The following is an 11,325-nucleotide window of genomic DNA, read 5'->3' on the forward strand; positions in this document are numbered from 1 at the left end:
GACCACCAGGGAAGCCATGGGTATAGTATTAACTGCTTTATTATTAAATTCATTGACTTAATTCTCATGACAACTCTCTGAGGTAGCATTATGATCTCTATTTTACAGATTAGGAAACTGGGTCTCAGAGAGCTGAATTAACTTATCCGGTGTAAAATAAACAGTGGCTTGTATAAACTTCAAAACACGTGTTCTAAATCAGATAAATAGGGTGGTTGTTGTTCAGTCTCTAAGTTGTGTCCAACTCTTTGTGACTCCATGCACTGCAGCACACCAAGCTTCCCTGTCCTTCACTATCTCCCGGAGTCTGCTCAAACTCATGTCCATTGAGTCAGTGATGCCATCCAACCATCTCATCCTCTGTTGTTCCCTTCTTCTCTTCCCATCTCCTCCTGGAGGAGGGAATGGCAAATCACTTCAGTATTCTTGCTGTGAGAACCCCATGAACAATAGAAAAAGGCAAAAGAGTTGGCTTCATCACAATATGATAACTCAAGATGTACTTTGTCCTTAGCTCAATGCTTGGCACATAGGAGTTGCTCAGTATATATGAGCTATGATTATTGTACCTTGAACTCACAGCAAAGAGCCTCTGTGTCAGCCCCCATTCAAAAACAAGCCCTTACACCCTGCTGGGGTGCACGGTCTTGCCCATAGTGGCCACAGTGGTCCACACATCCTGAACAAGGTCCTGCTTCACCAAGTGATCTTAATAACTCATCCCAATATGTCCTCTTGAGAGTTCCATCCAGCATGTGGTGATGTGCTGGACTCATTTTCATTCTGCTTGGGTGCTACCATTGAGCTCTGGAGGCTCTTGATCTGTTCACATGGATTACCCACGGCCATATACAGATGCAGGGCTATTTAGAATAGTGATTGAATTTGAGGCACCAGTTGCCTTCCAATGATCTGTTGCAGCTGAAATTAAATACTCCTTTCTTTTACACCTTTATAAGGCTTGGTTAACTCCTATTTACAGATGGAACTTTACAGCTAGCATATTTTATAGAGCACTTACCCTATTGATAACAGAAACACCTTACAATTGTGTCAGCTTGACTGTTTATAAAACACTTTCATATGCATCTCATTTGATTCCACGGCACTTCATCTATGCCTTATGAGATGAATTGCTTTCTACCTTGTATTATAGCTGTCTATATACATGAGGCAGGATGGTCTGGTGGAAGAATCCCAGTTCCACCATGTACTAGATGTGTGGCTTGAATAAGTTTATGATCTTCCCTGAGCTTCTGTTATACTCATTTATAAAATGGGCTTAATCATGCTCATCTTATAGGGCTATTGTGGGGAATGAGATCACATGTAAAGTGCAGGACAAATAATAAGAACTCAACTAATATTTTCTCAAAATATTGTTAGTTTGCATGCTGATATTTAGCAAAATCTGTGACTATTCTTTACATCTCCAACAGGCCTGGCGCTGTCTTCTATCTTTTAGAAAGAAGCTCAGTATGTATTTCTTGAATAGGCAAGCCTGGGGATAGTCAGGAGAGTTACTATTATCGTAGCAGGAGGAGGTTCAACGGCCTGCCCAGGACTCACATGACTGATAACTGATAGAACTGGAATTTGAATTCTGGTCCTCTTCTGCCTAGTCCAATCCCGTGGTCTTTAGGTTGATTTGAAAGAAAGATGTACTGGGAATAAAATCTCCTGTAGAAGCGAAACTACAGAGAGCCTAGGCTGGATTTCTCCACCAGGATTCAGATCTCTTTGGACATGCTGTAAAGAGCCTCCATCCCATGCCTCCATGGGTTACCAAGGAGACTTCTGAGAGTCCTGTTCACATGCTAGGTACAATAATAGTGCCTTAGTTGTTAGAGGCCTTGGGAAAATCTGAGTATAATCTATTGTCTGCCACTCAGATTTACCCATTGGTCTAGTTCCCTAAGGATTTGTATCTAAATAGACACAGAGGGTTAAGGGATTGTAAAAATAAAAACAAGATTGTTGTTGTTTAGTTGCTAAGTGGTGTCCGACTCTTTTGTGACCCCATGGACTGTAGCTTGCCAGGTTCCTCTGTACATGGAATTTCCCAGGAAAGAATCCTGGAGTGGGTTGCCATTTTCTCCTCCAGGGGAATCTTCCCAATCCAAGGATCAAGCCTCTGTCTCCTGCATTGCAGGTGCATTCTTTACTGCTGAGCCATCTGCGAAGCCCCCAAAGAAGATAAAAGCAGGAAAAAATACAGCAGTTTCTCTAAAGAACTCTGTGAGACATTGGAAGGGAGATAAGGCAGCACAGCTTCTATGGTGACCTGATTGAGCATTGGCTCAGAACATAGCCAACTCTGGCACATGGGGTTTCCAGGGAACAGAACTCAGCTTTGGCACTTAGAGGGTTGTGGTACATCAGTAACACCAGGGGCAGCACAGAGGACCATTTTGTTTTAAGAGTAGTGCAGGGTAGGGACTTCCCTGGTGATCCAGTGGTTAAGACTCTGCACTTCCAATACAGGAGGCCCTGGTTCAATACCTGGTCAGGGATCTATTAATAAGATTCCACATGCGATGTAGTGCAGAAAAAAAAAAAAAAGTAGTGCAAGGCAGCATCAGTGGCTTAATGTAGCTCTGGAGGCTTTGGGAACAGGGGTAAGTGGTATCCTTGGTACAAGCATTAATGCCCTTATCATTCATGGCGGGCACTGCTAGCAGTGATGAGGTGCCTGGGATGTGGCTTCTGTAGGTGGTGAGGGTCTAAGAAGTCCATAATGCTGAGAAGGCTTCTTTATGAATAGACCTGAGACAACCACTGAGAAATAGTGGTGGTACCATAACAATGGGTTTATGTGAAAATCAGAGAAATGTTGTTTATGACAATCGTTTGTTTTTTTACCCGTAGCTTGATATGATTTGGGGAATTTCAGATTAGCAACCTGACACCAAAAGTCAGATTGATAACAGTTTACCCTGTAATCTGGAGCCCGTTCTACTTCTGTTCCCCTGTGTGAGGTGCTAATTGTCAAAGGTAGAATCCTCCCTCCTCCTGCTCCCATTCCCAAAAAGCTCATTACTCCATCCCATCAGGCAGAATTCCTGGGAGCACAGATATTTGAAAGAGAGGTTACTGAACGTAACTCTACATCTCCATCTGGCTATTTGGATGAAGGTGGTAAGCACTCTGGAGCTTCTAGGTGAGGGGCTGGGGGAGGCAGGGGCAGTGAGGGGGAAGCTGCCCATCATTCCAGTGTGCATGGAGATGGCAAACCACATGTCCTGGAGTGGGTGGCATAGCTCTGCTCCCCTCTTACAAAGTGCTGGCTGTGCAAAGGGCTGAGATGGTGGCATCATGCCTTTGCTGTCAGTGACGCAAGTTGTATCTGGTACTCTAAGTAAAACAAGCTTCTTTCCTTCAAGATCATCTGTTTGTCTTGCCCTTCAAGGTTAACGAAAGATGTGGTAAAGGCGTTAGGTACATGTCAAGAATGACACCACCACCAGCAACAAGAGTAAATGCTTATATATGTTCTACAGTACACACACACACACATGTACACACACACACACTTTCCCCACCATTGCTCCATCTACTTTCTCACAATGGCTTAAAGATTGAGTTAGAGAGTTATCTTCCTGACCAAACAAGGTTTTCCCAAAATGTAGTTCTAAGACCAGTTGTGCCAGGCAAATTTAGTAGGTGGTAGACAAAAAGCGGAGAAGGCAATGGCACCCCACTCCATTACTCTTGCCTGGAAAATCCATGGACAGAGGAGCCTGGTGGGCTGCAGTCCATGGGGTTGCTAAAAGTCGGACACAACTGAGCAACTTCATTTTCACGTTTCACTTTCATGCATTGGAGAAGGAAATGGCAACCCACTCCAGTGTTCTTGCCTGGAGAATCCCAGGGACGGGGGAGCCTGGTGGGCTGCCATCTATGGGGTCGCACAGAGTCGGACACGACTTAAGCGACTTAGCAGCAGCAGCAGCAGACAAAAAAGGGTTCCCTCACCAAGTAAGTTTGGGAGACATTGCATTATACAATGGATTTGACAATACAGTTGGGTTATACAGTCACTCTACTGTAGGACTTCCTGGGGGGCTAATGTGTGTAGAGAAGAGGAGGGGAAAATAAAAGTGAAATAGGAGGAATTTCTCAGAGAGAGGCAGCAAGCATGGTGTTATGCATGGGCGGCTCTGGCAACAGACTTTCTGGGTTTAGAACCCAGCTAGTATCTGTCACTTTCTACTTAGGGGAACTTGGAAAAGTTTATTTGACTAAAGCTATGACAAACCTTGACAGCATATTAAAAAGTAGAGACATCACTTTGCTGACAAAGGTCCGTATAGTCAAAGCTATGGTTTTTCCAGTAGTCATGTATGGATATGAGAGTTGGACCATAAAGAAGGCTGAGCACAGAAGAATTGATGCTTTTGAACTCTGGTGCTGGAGAAGACTCTTGAGAGTCCCTTAGACTGCAAGGAGATCAGATCAGTAAAGGAAATCAATCCTGAATATTCATTAGAAGGACTGACGCTGAAGTTGAAGCCCCAGTACTTTGGCCACTTGATGTGAAGAGCTGACCCATTGGAAAACACCCTGATGTTGGGAAATATTGAGGGCAGGAGGAGAAGGGGGTGACAGAATGAGATGGTTGCATGGTATCACCGACTCAATGGACATGAGTTTGAGCAAACTCTGGGAGATGGTGAAGGACAGGGAAGCCTGGTGTGCTACAGTCCATGGGGTCACAAAGAATCAGACATAACTTAGTAACTGAACAACAACAATTCTTTCTTAAAGTCTTTATTGAATTTTGTTGCAGTATTGCTTCTGTTTCAATTTTTGTTGTTTTTTGGCCACGAGACCTGTAGGATCTTAGCTCCAGACCATGGATCAAACCTGCATCCCCTGCATTGGAAGGCAAAGTCTTAACCACTGGACCACTAGGGAAGTCCCTTTTTTTCTTTTTAAAGAGATACCCACCCTTTGAAAAATCTACAAATAAAAAAAATAAAGAGATACTCACTTGCTGGCCTCAAGATGGTTGTGTGTACATTTTTGGAGGAAAGAGGATGGACTCAATGAGTGGTTTTGTCAATTATCTAATGACTTGAATGCCTTTGATTTCTGCATCTAAAAAATGGATCTACTGTTACTGAATTGTGTCTTGGAATTTTGCTAGGAGTAAGGAGTGATACCAGAGCATTCAAGATTAATCCAAGCCCGCAATCAAACTGAATCATGTTCTCATACTCCAGTTTCATCAGAAAACATCAAATGGCAGGAAATCAAGCTGCACTCTGACTGGGCAGAGTGTTCTTTGTGAGCTGATGATCTACACCTGCAACTGACTTTTAGTGACAGGTGGTATCATATAGAGCAGTACTTCTCAAGCTATCACGTGTATCAGAATCACCTGTGTGGCTTGTTAAAGTCCAGGGGGCTGGGCCCCTACCCCAGTTTTTGTTTCACTAGGTCTGGTCGGGGGCAGGTGTGGAGAGACAAGACTGAGGACCACACTTTGAAAACTACTGATACAGAGGTTAAGGGAATGGACACTGCAGTTGGACAGACCTGGGTTCAATTTCTAGTCCCACCACTTAAAAGATATGGAATCTCAATTAAGTTACTTGTGTGCCTTAGCTTACCCTTCTGTAGAGTGGGGATCATAGCAACTACCTCATGGGGTTGTTGTGAGGATTAATGAGTTAATATACAAAAAACCCTTGGAATAGTGCTTACTGTATTAGCGTTAGTTGTTACTATTGTTATTAAGACGTTAGACCACCAAGTTGGGACAGGATCCATAGAATGGGAAAGGAACATTGATATAGCAAGCTGTATCACTGCCTTTTAATTTGCCATTTTAAAGGGATATTAATGGTAGGATTTTACATCTTGGTTTTCTAGAGATGGAGCTGCTTTGGGGCAGAGAGATCTGAACCCTGAGGGTTGACCTCCTCCCCTTTGTCTGGTTGACTGGTCTCTCTTACTTCCAGTCTCATCCCCACTACAGGCTTCACTTCCTAGCAAAGCGGTAACAGTGCAAGTTTGGCTGCAGGCCTCAAAGGCAAATGTTCCACACCTCTTTGGGAATCTCATGGAATATCCTTATTCCAGACAACATTTATGAAGTGCTCACTGGTGTGCAAACCTTCATGGTTTGATCTCTCTTTCTTAGAGTTCCAGCTAATGATCCTGTTTAAAAACAGAAGTTTCTGTTTAAAATTCTGAAGCCTTTGGTAAGTTGCTTATAGAGGAAAGAAATGTATACATTTCTAATCCATTAACCCTATCCTCAAGTGTGCCTCGCTTGTCCTGAGGTTCCCAATATACCTCTAGTTCAGATGATAATTAGGAAGCTTGCTAGCATCATCAGAATGCAGCTTCTTGGGGGAAAGTGCCTAAATCTGGCCATAATGTAACCAACTCTCAAGTTCTTTGGGTGACAGTCCAGGGTGTTCGTAAACACCAGCCCCTGCACTCCATTGTGGTGGCTGATTCTGGTAGGCCGGAGGGGAAGGTTAATAATGCCCAGTGGGTCCATTAGCTTTAACCAAGTCTTTCTCGGTGGACTAAAATGCAGTGCGGCTATCATCCACAGTGGCTTTCCTCTCTGCTCATTAGTTAATGTTAGGGCTTTAATGGTGCAGAGCAAAAGGAAGGGTGTGTATATTTGTGGTCCCCATTTACCTTTTCCCTCATCAGCTGAGCATAATTTCTTTCTTTCTACAAAGGAAATGATGCCTTAATGATGAGTCCTGGCCTAGAAATTGGAAAACTTTGATTCTAGAACTAGCATCCCCTCTGACTTGCTCTATTACCTTGGATATTAGATTTTCTGGGCCTTTGTGTCCTTTTTTTTGCAAAATCAGATGATCCTGACTCCCTCATCTCAGAGTTGTTAAATAGCTAACAAGATAACTGGTAATGCCTTGGAAACTGATTAGTGCTTTATGGATGTGAGAGAGAATTATGATACCCAGCAAATTCAGATTAGAGATCCTGTGCTTTTTTCACACACTTGCCAAGTCTTATTTAATGAAAATAACAACCCTTATAACTTTTTAAAACTAAATATATAAGTTGAATAAATATCTTTTAAAAAGAATAATTAAATTATAATTTGATATTTTCCAAAAAGAAAAAGAAGAAGCATCTTTCACAATAAAAAGCATAGAGGACATTTACCGACTTGGTGGATCATTTTCTGGAAAAAAAAATCCAGAATCAACCACTAGATGTCAGTGTTGGACAAGCACAGAGATATTGGCAGCGCCTCCCGCATTAGCGTCTGGCTCCATTTCAGCTATCAAGTTTCTCTGCAAAGGAGAGGGAGTTTGTGTAACTGAAGCAAAGATTTTGCTTTCTCACTTCTCGCCCCGTCTTGCGGAAAACAGCCTGATGCTCTGGGTAAGTCGCCCGTTATCTGTTATCTTCACTTTCAGTGATTCCCTTTATAGATCTGCAGTCTGCTGAGAAGTTTAAAACACAAAATTAAACATGTGCTTAGCTCCCCCAAGGCCACATACTTGTTTTTCTTCACAAAGGTTTGCTTTTCTTTTTCCAGATCAGCCTTCCTGGCCTACCTTTGTGTAAAATTAATCAAATCTAACAAGGAAATACTGCTCTTGGGGACCCAGGTTCCAAAAGCCCTTGAATGAGGGTCTTTGTTTATTTGTTTTTTGCTACAGTGACACTTGCTCTGATTTCAGATCATTTTCTAAAAATGGCAGCTACTTGGTGTGTCATTTTTCAAAGAAAACGTGGTCACATTATAGCTGTGCTAAACAGCCTCTTTCAGTCCTCTTTCATTTTACACTTGTACTGGGAGGCTTGAAAAGAGGCAATGTAATTAGGTTCCAGTTGTCTCTGTTGAGCTCAGAGATGCTCACCTTTCCTTGGGGGAAGATGAATTCCTCTTATGTTGGTTTCTTATCACAACTTGGATTATGGAGGAAATCTGTGGCGAATTCAGACTAAAGCTAGTGATAAAATCAACTCAGCTCTTTGAAAAGGCCACCTGCTCTGGGGTTTTGGAATTCAGATTTTCGGGGCTACCCCTCTTGAACAATTTTCAAGGGTAGAGTTTCAGTTTCTTGTGCCACTCTTGCCCTTTATAGAAGGCCAGCTCAGACACATTTAGAAAACGTTTTGTGGAGTAATTTGGAATTGACACATCCCTTCATTGGTTTACCTTGATCCCTTTTGCCTTCCAGTTGGCCAACAGGAAGAAATGGTTTAGTGACACAAAGTCAAACGTGGCTTTCGTGTGTGGCCACACTTCCTGGAGACCAGTGGAGGGGGCTGGAGGTGACAGCGCCTCGTGGTGTGGAACAAGGCCCTGCTGCAGCACCCTGCGTGGCTGCTGGCCAGGAACTGGCCGTGTCCTGGGGAATGAGTCATCAGGCACAAGCAGCTTGCTCTTGGAGGCAGGCCCAGCGCTGGTTTCAAGGTCCTCTTGGATCTGCTGCCTCTCAGCTTCCACTTCACTGCGTCTCAGCCTCCCTGGGTCTCCTCAGCAGTGTTCAGAATCTTGGAGGAAGAAAAGCCCCCTTACCCTCTGCCCTATTCCATCACTTTGCCACTTCCCTACTTATGCCTGAGACCTTGCCCTTCCCCAGCTTCTAAAGGATCTTTTCCCAAACTCATCCGCTTCTGGTCTGGCACTTTCAACCTTGTCTCCTGCCTGCTGCTTCCCCAGTGCCTTCCTGCCAACGAGGGGGCTGAGAGCAATAGTTTTGGGGTCAGACATAGCTCAGCTACTTGCTACTTGTCTGACATGAGGGCAGTTCCTTTATTTCTCTGAGCTTCGGTTTCTTAATAACAGAACTTACCTTGCTGTGTTTTGTGAGGATTAAATGAGGTAAACTCTGTAAGAAAGCAACTAGCACTTTGTTGGAGTTAGGGGAGCTGTAGCTGCTGCTGTTCATTTTGTTGTTTCTGACTATTCTCCTAATTGTCTGCCTGCTCTCCATTCTCTCTTTGCCCTTCAGCTGCTCAGTATGTCTAATGACTGGGTTATCCTTACTTTTGCTCTTTTACATCTACTCACTGTCCATTGCTTCTTGTTTTGGCAATTATATTTTAAATACCTACGCTTTTCCTTGTTCTTGATTTCTGACTTCTTGTATCCTGTCCATATTTTCTAGATGCAAAGGTCATCTCCAATGACTCTAAAGAAAAGAATTAAATTAAAAAATCCTCTTTTTTCCCAGAATTATCTATATTCTAGGGTCTTTAGTTTTTCCTATTTGTCCAATTATTATCCCTTCTGTGTTTATTGAAATTTTATCTGTTTTTTTTCCTAGGCCTCGCTGAAATGCCACATCCTCCAGAATGCCATACTTAATCTACAAATTTGAAGCGAGTTTGCCTTCCCTCCTCCGCCTTTATAACCCTTGGCTTGAACCTTTTTATTACATAGCACTGTATATGTGGCTCAGTTCGACTTTTTTCTTGGAGTATAAGTTCCTGGAGGTCAAGGACTGTGCTATACACACTAGCCTCTCTGCCTTTATGGGGACAGAGGTCACCACCACAGGATGAGAATCACGTAAGACTTAAGTAAAAGTGTCCTGGTAGATCAAGAATTGCACTGGTTGATAGAGGAGGCAATAGACCTTTCCTAGAAGTCTTGGCAACCCACTCCAGTGTTCTTGCCTGGAGAATCCCAGGGACAGGGGAGCCTGGTGGGCTGCCGTCTATGGGGTCGCACAGAGTCGGACACGACTGAAGCGACTTAGCAGCAGCAGCAGAAGTCTTTACAAATGGCTGTGTCCTCATTAGACTGAGATGAGTGGAGGTTTACTGCAAAATGAACTGCTGTGATTCTCTAAGTATAGTGGCTGTGGACGCCATGAGTCTGCATTGCAGGGATGCCCTGTCCCCCTGTAGCAAATGGCCAGTACCTTCAAAGTACATGTATGTCAGCAGGGACCTGATGGAGTAAGGTCTCAGCAGTGGATTTGGACCATATCAGGGTTTCTTCAGACGGGATTGACATGTATTTGAATGTTTTCACTCAAACTATCCAGCAGGGAAATCTTCCCCCACAAACATCATAGTATAAATAAGAAGCTTGCCCTTTTTTTCCTGTCTGAGGTCTGTCAATCTCACACATACAATGCAAGGCAAGGCCAAGGCCATGACCTGACTGATTTTGACTGGTAAGGATACAGTGCGGCACTTTTAGATTTAGGAAGTTGAGTACTTATGTAGACAGTAGAAACAAGAAGAACCTGAAAGAGCCACCTCTTTGTAGTTGTCCCCCACACTGAAAGGAATGACATGGGCCAGATGACCGCAACACGAGTGGTGGGGCTCTTCATTGCTGAGAAGCCCTATGTAGGCCACCACAAAGTAGTTCTATATTCTGCATAATAAATATTTATATAAATTTATATTAGAAATTGTATTTTATATTTTTATAACATTTATATTTTATAAATTTGTGTTTATATATTAAAGCAGTTAGATATTCTGAGAAGACAAGGCAGAAAACCGCATACCTCATTAGGACTCGTGAAGCAAGGAGAAACTGTCTCATGAGAACCTCCAGGGCAGGAGGGGTGGGGGTAGGGGGTGGAGGGTGAGGGGGAAGGTAGATCACTGGGAGATGGACTCATAGCAACTCCTTACACGGCCTCCTCACATTGTCTTCTGTACCAGGAGGATCACAAAGCATCAGACAGGACTCAGGCTGCACTTCCACACTTTGCCTGCATGACCTGTGTGGGTGGATATATACGCACGGCCACCAGGGGGCCGTGGCAGAGCCACTCCCTAGCATGGCTCAGGGGTGCCTCCTCTGGAGCCCAGTCACGTGTTTGTTGATAGTAGCTTTGGTTTCTGCATATAGAAAACTTCTGAAGTTCCATCCCCACCACAGCTGAGACACACACACACACACACACCTCTTTCTCTCAATTCAGAGTTTAGGTAATTGCCAATGAAACTATACAATTTGCTCTTGTTCTTATATTTCATCCTGATCATTATGCTCCCTACTCAAGTTAGGCTGATTCACTTCCTTGCTTCCTCAGCCAAGGTCCTTTCATCATAAGAAACATCTAAGAAACTTCCTAAACAGGACAGGAATTGGCCTCTGAATCTAAGTCTCCTCCCTGGCCCCTCCAGTTTGCTCTCTTGCTTGCTTTGTCCTGAACAGTTACTTTCTGTAGGTCTTCGGGATTCTGAGCATATATATGGCTTTTAAAAATTTTATTTATTAATTTAATTCATTGTTTTTGACTGTGCTGAACCTTTATTGCTGCACACAGGCTTTCTCTAGTTGCAGCAAGTGGGGGCTACTCTCTGTTGTGGTGTGGGGGCTTCTCCTTGTGGTGGTTTCTCTTA

At 43.5% G+C, this 11,325-nt stretch overlaps 1 long non-coding RNA gene across 1 annotated transcript; it reads left to right on the forward strand.

Moving 5' to 3' along the window:
• The first annotated feature begins 6,679 nt into the window (after positions 1-6,679).
• On the forward strand, positions 6,680-10,456 carry LOC123331756. The gene is made up of 3 exons (XR_006548514.1): positions 6,680-7,380; positions 8,187-8,422; positions 9,279-10,456. It is a non-coding gene; the product is annotated as an uncharacterized LOC123331756 (long non-coding RNA).
• Positions 10,457-11,325: the final 869 nt, after the last annotated feature.

This window comes from Bubalus bubalis, chromosome X (genome assembly GCF_019923935.1).
Source record: "Bubalus bubalis isolate 160015118507 breed Murrah chromosome X, NDDB_SH_1, whole genome shotgun sequence".
Taxonomy (NCBI): Eukaryota; Metazoa; Chordata; class Mammalia; order Artiodactyla; family Bovidae; genus Bubalus; species Bubalus bubalis.